An 8362-nucleotide genomic window follows, 5' to 3' on the forward strand; every position below is an offset into this window, starting at 1 on the left:
TTACCTGTTTTGTGCAAAATTTGGGTGAGATCAGACGAGAAAACCTTTTATTTCTCGCTAATATATTTTTCTTTCTGCCGAATCAAATATATTTTTTTGCGGCTTTACTTTAATCTAAAGAAAAAAACAATGTAAGAAAAAGAACAATGGGTAGTTTAGAGAGTTTTTACTGATTACTTAGATGTTCTAAAAAAAACTTTTAGTTCAAGTTTTCAATGTTCACAGTTCTAATATATAATTATTAATGTAATATTAATTATTAATTATAATATATAATATATAACAAAATGATGAAAAAATCCTAAACTTTTAGTTCAAGTTTTCAGTGTTCACAGTTTGTACTATGATAATAATAATAAAAAAAAAGTTTTGGTTCATGCTTTTAATTTATTTATTTTTTATTTAGTTTTTTGAATAAGCACTTTAAAAAACGTCATTTAAAATGTTGAACTCAGATATTTTTGGGCGTGATTAAGTTATGTATATTTAAATTAAGTTAATCTAATTAATAATTAAGTTATCTTTCTATAAATTATCAAAGTTATCTTATGAACTTTACATGAACACAAAAAAATCAGATAAAATGTCGTCTAAATATCATAGTGAGATTTTAGATTTCTCAGTATCGAAGTGCGATTATATGTAAAATTAAGATTAAATGTCTTTATGAAAACATCTGCTGTATAGATTTAAGTTTGTTTAATTAATTGCTGTTGTTATTTTTGGATAACTTATATATAGAGAAAATATGGATAATTTATAGAGAAAATTAGACGAGAGCTGATAAAAAAAATGAAAAATATTGAAAGAAAAAAAAAGCAGCCAGTTATCGTTGGTATAAAGTTAAAAAATCACTCTTTTTATCACAAGACAGACATTTTTTTTTCAAAAAGAAGCCACATATCATGCAAGTTTCTAAAATAAGCAATGTAGATCAAAAATTTTAAAAGAGAACAAGAAGAATATTTTTGTTTCTAACATCTTAGTTACTGTTTTAAACAAATCTGAAATTTTTTTTTTGATTAACCTCTAGTACAACCCTGTGAAATCAATTTAATACAACCCTGTAAAATCAAATTAATACAACCCTGTGAAATCAAATTAATGTAACCCGGTGAAATCAAAAAAATTCTTTGTGAGACAAATTAAAACAAATGTTTTTCTAAAAACTAGGATAAATTTTTTGTATAAGTTCATCTGATACTTATTAGATATATCATTTATAAATTATGGAATATTTTCTGGATTTTCTAGCCTCAGAAGCTAGAGATCCCTGGTTCAACGCCACCTCAAGGCAAGTTTTATAACATCGGTAAAGAAGGAGGCGTGAACTTTCTTTCAAATGCTCTTCCACGGTGCTCAGTAATAAGACCGTGATAAACATTTTGCAAGTTTGTTAATGCTGTAAAGCTCTCTGACTGTTAACTATTTTTATATTTTAGATTGGATTCATATATGATGAACTTCTAGACCATAGAAAATTAAAAAATTTTTATTAAAGCTTTCTTTAACAAGACCAAATGACATGTTCTTAATCACAAATTAAGAAAATAATTTGAATTAGTACCTAAATGTGTGCAATAAAATACTGTGATTCATTTTGGTTTGCTCCAAACATGTGTTAGTGTTAAGCCATATTAAATGCTAGCGGTCCATGCCCTACTAAAAATATTTGGCTTTTTGATTATTTAGCATTGACTACTTGCTTGGTTCAAAAAAAACAACCTAATACCAATTTACGCAACTCTTAGAAACCCTAATATTATTTTGCTTTAATTTCCTTTAAAGCTGATCTATTTTTTTTTTTTTTTGTTGCACTAAACCCAGGTCCGTTTCAAGGATTTTTTTGGTTTATGCAAGATCAAGGTTTGGCGCCCCCTATTATAAAAAAATAGCGTATATTTCAGGGTTTATTATCTGTTCCAGAGCAATATATCTCATCATTACTAAAACAGCTTGCAAAAAGAAAAAAGAAAAAACATTGAACTTTTTAATATTAAATACACAATCCCTGTCAATTTCGTCTTCATTTGGCAGTTTAGTTAGCCATATTACGCAGTGGTCAAGCGAGTCCCATGATGCGAGTCCCATGATAAAGTGACCTCATTTTTCTCTGTACCAAGTACTGAAAGAGATTTTTTTTTAAAAAAAACAGTATTTTTAAAATTGATTTTTAATGGTGGATAAAGGATAATTAAAACAAAGGTTTTCAGTTGATTTTTTCAACACGTCAGTGTACAATGTGCAAAAACTTTGTGTTGTTTTGTACACTAATGTGGTAAAAAAGTCCGCTTAATCTTAAAAAATCCTTTTTAACCTTATACCGTTTACGTTTTTTTAAACGATAGTCATTAGCCCATCCTATTTTCACTCTCATGAACAAATTTTAATACACAGAGTGTTTCAAAATGTTCCCAAAGTATTGTTTTCTTAATAACATTTTGATGACTATTTATACTCGCGCCACTTGTTTAAAGTTTAACTTTTTTATATTTTTAGAGTTTTTAAGGGCATTTTCAAACGATTGGCGCGAATTGAAATTTTTAAATCATTAACTATATACTTACATCATTACAAAGTATGGAAGGTTATTAATCTATGCCGATTGTGCAGATTTTTATTATCAGGCCCGGCTTACAGGTTGTGCGGCCCTGTTCTTCGGACAGGTCCCCCCATTTAGAGAGGGCCACCCCTGTCCTCTCCCCCCCCCCCTCCACAAAAAAAAAAAAAAAAAGGAAGAAAAAAATTAATTTTGGAACTTCTCAAGCACACTGCTGCGACTCGGGATTAGTGCACACTGCATAGTTCCTTAATCAATTGCCCTATTATAAAACTAAGAAATTGGCCCACCCAATTATAAAAATAAGAAAAGTTGATTGATGATTTTGTTTTTAGAAACGCACTTTTCAAATGAATATTTTATTTTATGCATTGACTGAAACTGATTTTTATCTTGTGTTGTTATTAACTAAGAGATTTAAATAGTTTATTCTCAGCTTAACAGAGAATAAACTATTTAAATCTCTGAGTTAGAGCTGGTACGGTGTTGATGCAAACAATGAGACGGAGCTATTGCAAATTAATAATCATGACTAGAGCTCCTGGTTGAAGGAGCTGGCTCTAATGGCGCCCAAAACTTGCTGACCAAACCTGGTAGACCATAAAAGGTTAAAAAATAGTAAGGTAAGGATAAAATAAAAATACTTTAAAATACCTTAAAAACACTTTAAAATACTTTAATATACTCAAAAACAAAATATTTAAGTTTCTAACTAAATTTACATATAAACTTTTGCAAGGTGCAGAAATTATTGTGAACTTGCGTAAAAAAATCGGGCCATTAGGTAAAAATTAACAAAAATCACACGCCAGGTATTTGGCAAAGACATTTTTCTACATAAAATATAGAAGTAGAATGGTTGACTACATTTCTCTCTCCTGGGCATTGTGGTTTTTAACCTGCGAGTTTTCTGATTCTGCAGTTTTTAAAGTAAAAGTTTCATAAGTTTTTTTTTTATATGAGTTATATATGAATATTAATTTTAGTCATGAGAATAATATAGATCATAAAAGTAACAAACTTTTTAAAAACAGTGATTTGCAAAAATGTTTAAAGTTCAATGTAAAAAACAAAAAAATAAATCTAAACCAAATTTTTCTCTAGTAACAGACTTTTCTCTACTGACAGACTTTTCTTTACTGACAGACTTTTCTTAAAATTAGTAGAAATAAAATAGAAGTGAAATCAATAGAAATAGCACTTTGAGTTTATCTTGTTAAAATATAACTTTTTAGCAGTGTTATTTTAAACTTTGTTTTATCTACATTGTTTTTAGTTTACTTTTTAAGATCGAGACTATTGGCAGGTGTGCTATTTTCCTGAATATGAGCCGAGGTGCTTAGGTGGTATTAAAATCATGGTAAAACTATTCAAGACGTTTGGATCCGTTTATCGTAGTGCTGAGTTCAGCATCTTTTAACAGAGATTACTACATAGAAATAGTAACAGTTTTTTATTCAACCCAAAGGGATATCCAAAGTGATGTAAAAACGGATATAATCAATGCTGAAATTCTTCTAAAAGCAGTTTTGGTTGTTAAAGACCAGCCACTAGGTCTTGATTTGTATATTTCACCAGGAAATACGTACGGATGAGACTCCCTCAGGCTTTTCAGATACAATGTAAACTTGTAAAATCCTTCAAAGTTGCTAACAAGAACTAGTATGAGAATTCACAGCAAAATCGTAAATCTATTGGCCATAGTTTATAAATTTGGTCATAAACTATTGGTCATAGTTTATGACCAAATTTGTTTCTCAAAACAAGAAATATATTTCTTTTTTTTAAAAATAAATTGGTAGAAGAAAATATGCTTCTTGAAACAAGAAATATATTTCTTGTTTTTAGAAATAAATTTTGTTGTGGGATATTGATTTCTTAAAACAAGAAAAGTGCTTCTTGTTTTGAGAAAATATTTTCTAGTAAGTAGTTCAGTTTTGCCATGCTTAAAGAAAAATTTATTTAAGATAATGTAGAGCGTGTGATGAGCGAAGAGAAGCTTTAGAAGCTACTCCAAATAAAGAGCTCTTGTAAAATAAAAAAACATTAAAAAAGAAGAAGAGTTGTTACAAGTAACAAGCGACTGCTCCCTTATTACTGGCTATGAGTCAACAACTCAAAACACTTTGAATGGTGTTAGTAATTTTAGTTTCACTCAAATACCTAATTGTAAAAATTATTTTGTTATATAATTTCTTGAGATATTTGTCTCAAGCTAATATTATATATATATATATATATATATATATATATATATATATATATATATATATATATATATATATACATAATTAAATCAGATATTAAATTGTGGTTACAGCGTTTGCTTTAGAATCAAGAGTTCTATTGTTCGATGCCTGCTCAAGCTGTTTTTGTGACATGAAGCAAGCGTGAACTTCCTAGTTAAATGCTCTTCTACAGTGCTCTGTGATGGGACCATCTGGTCTTCTTGGAGCACCTAAAATAAACACAAAAAAAGTGATATATATATATATTATTTTTTGAAATACATTAATACACTTTGATATACCTTAATATACAACAAAAGATCGAAACTTGAAAGTCTTATACCCAATTTCTTAAGGTAACCATTTTGGATTTGGATTTGTTTTATTTAAGGTTCTAGAAACAGTTTTTTTTAAAAATAAAAAGCATCATTTGATACCAAAATGAGGTAAAAATAATAAAATTTTTTGCATAAATGGAAATGTCCTCATAGATCAACGAAAAATCATTTTACAATAACCTAAGTGTTAATTTATCTATCGTAATCTGTAAAAGATAATTACTATTTCTTAAATTGAAAAGCGTAGCATTTTATTTGGTACAGGAACATATAATAAAAATAACGTTGAAAAAATTAACTGAATTCGACATTAAATTCTATTCGCGCCGATGCTTAGAAATTCATTTAAAATTAGTCAAAAATTGCAAAATACGTAACTTCGAACAATTGGCGAAAATACTTCTAACAAGAAAAAATAAAAAATAAAAATAAAATTCATATCAGCCACTCCACATAAAAATTAATCGTCAAAAAAAAAAAATGGTATTGGCTAATATATATATATATATATATATATATATATATATATATATATATATATATATATATATATATATATATATATATATATATATATATATATATATATATATATATATATATATATATATATATATATATATATATGTATGTCAGTAAGCTTCCTGATAAGCCTACTGATGGTGAAACATGCTGTAGAAGATAAAAGTTAGATAAGTGTTTTTACTAATTTATATATATATATATATATATATATATATATATATATATATATATATATATATATATATGTATATATATATATATATATATATATATATATATATATATATTTTAAATGTTGACATCTTCAATTACCCTCGTTATCAAGTATATTAAAAACCCTCGTTATCAAGTATATTAAAAACCGTTATAAAAAATATTATACAAAACCGTCTAAATTTACAAAATAATGTTCTTTGTAAGAGCTTCTTTTTGAGAGTTTTTTAAGAGAGTTTTTTGTGGCGTAAGAATTTGAACATAGGTTTCCAAAATGACGTCGTCACATAACCGCCATCATCCCGGTTAAGACCATTGTTGCGAAAGGTACTTTCGTTGTGTTGTATTTCCAACGCTTCCCTAACTTTCCTATTAAAACTATTTATTTCTATTTTTAATGTATTGCACATATATATATATATATATATATATATATATATATATATATATATATATATATATATATATATATATATATATATATATATATATATATATATATATATATATATATATATATATATATATAAAATCTATTACACAATTAAAAAAGAATTATCAAAATAAACTATTTGTAAAACGTTTTTTGAAACTAATAGTTTTTATGAATTTGTTCATAATTCTTCAAAAGTATTAATTCCATAACGTTTGTAGGCATCTAAATTAGATTATTCTGTAAAAAAGTCAAATTTAATTATTTTAGCATATATATAAATATAAATTACATAAGATTTATAACAGAAACACCATTAAAGTAAGTTATAGTTATACAAAAAATTTAGAAAGAATTATAAAAGGCCACAACTACGCGTTAATTAATAAAAATGAACATATAAAAGAAAAAAACACTGATTATTGTAATTGTAAACAAAAAATAGATTGCCCTCTAAATGGAAAATTCCTTTCGAAAAATGAAATTTACAAGTGCATTGCTTCCTCACAAAATAACCTTGATAAACAATATATTGGCTTAACCGAGGGGAATGGAAAAAAAAAATGCCAACCACAAACAATCGTTTAAACTCAAATGTTCTTCTAAATCCCAAATATATTTTGACATGCTGTAAAAATATATTTGGGATTTAAAATAAAAAAATAAAAATTTTAATTTACAATTCTAAAATCTGCCCTGCCTATAATAACATTTCCAAAAAATGTATGGTATGTTTGCAAGGAAAATTTGAAATAATTACTCATTTATATCAGGAAAATTTATTAAATAAAAAATCTGAATTAATTTCAAAATGTAGACACGAAAATAAATACCTCTTAAAAAATTATAAAAACAAATGACCAAATTAAATTATCCCCATTCCAAAGAAATTTATTTAATAATTACTTTCTTCCCATTAACCAAAAAAATATAGTAATTAAAAATTTTTTTTATTTTTATTTTATAATATTAATGGGTATAATAAAATTATACCCATCAATATTACTTTCAATTTTTTGCTTCGAAATAATTCTAATGTCTTAAGATTTCAAAGAGTTATACACCAATCAATAACAGAATAATGACTTTATCAAGGTTGTTGTCCTGTACAAGACATGTTGACTTGTATAGGACAAGAACAAAAAGGGCGCGTGTGGCCAGAAACTCTTGCCGGAAATAACTCCAGTAATTTGGTAGCGCATTTTTAGAATATATATATATATATATATATATATATATATATATATATATATATATATATATATATATATATATATATATATATATATATATATATATATATATATATATTCTAAAAATATATATATATATATATTCTAAATATATATATATATATATATATATATATATATATATATTCTAAATATATATATATATATATATATATATATATATATATATATATTATAAAAATGCGCTACCAAATTACTGGAGTTATTTCCGGCAAGAGTTTCTGGCCACACGCGCCCTTTTTGTTTTTGTCCTAAACAAGTCAACATGTCTTGTACAGGACAACATATATATTCCATAAAATTACATAAAATTATAAATAATGGCTCGCACAAAATTTATATAAAGAGAAAATATTAAATTCAATTTAAAATAGGAAATTTACTTTAAAAAAACTTTTGTAGGAGATTTTTTACTTGGAGTGAAAGTTTAATATGACATTCTTATTGGGCAGTATATAAAAAGAAAAAAAAAACGTGGTAGTAAAATCATACTAATGTAATAGCCAGCTCAGTGGGCACGGTACGTATTTATAAGGTTTAAATCTAATAAAAACGTCCAAAGAACGTTTGAAAAACGTACTGTGCCCACTGGGAGAGGCAATATCGTAGCGGCCTAAATAAATTTATTTTTGCGTTCTCATTCCAAGAGACTTCTTAAAATCATCTTAAAATTTGTTTAAATACTATAATTATTATAACTATTATTATAACTATATATTATAACTATTTGGCATATTTTATTTATTAATTACATTAATAATAATAGTTATTATTTGTATTATAAATATATAAATTATCATTATGAATAATAA

The sequence above is a fragment of the Hydra vulgaris genome, chromosome 11, assembly GCF_038396675.1.
Source record: "Hydra vulgaris chromosome 11, alternate assembly HydraT2T_AEP".
Taxonomy (NCBI): domain Eukaryota; kingdom Metazoa; phylum Cnidaria; class Hydrozoa; order Anthoathecata; family Hydridae; genus Hydra; species Hydra vulgaris.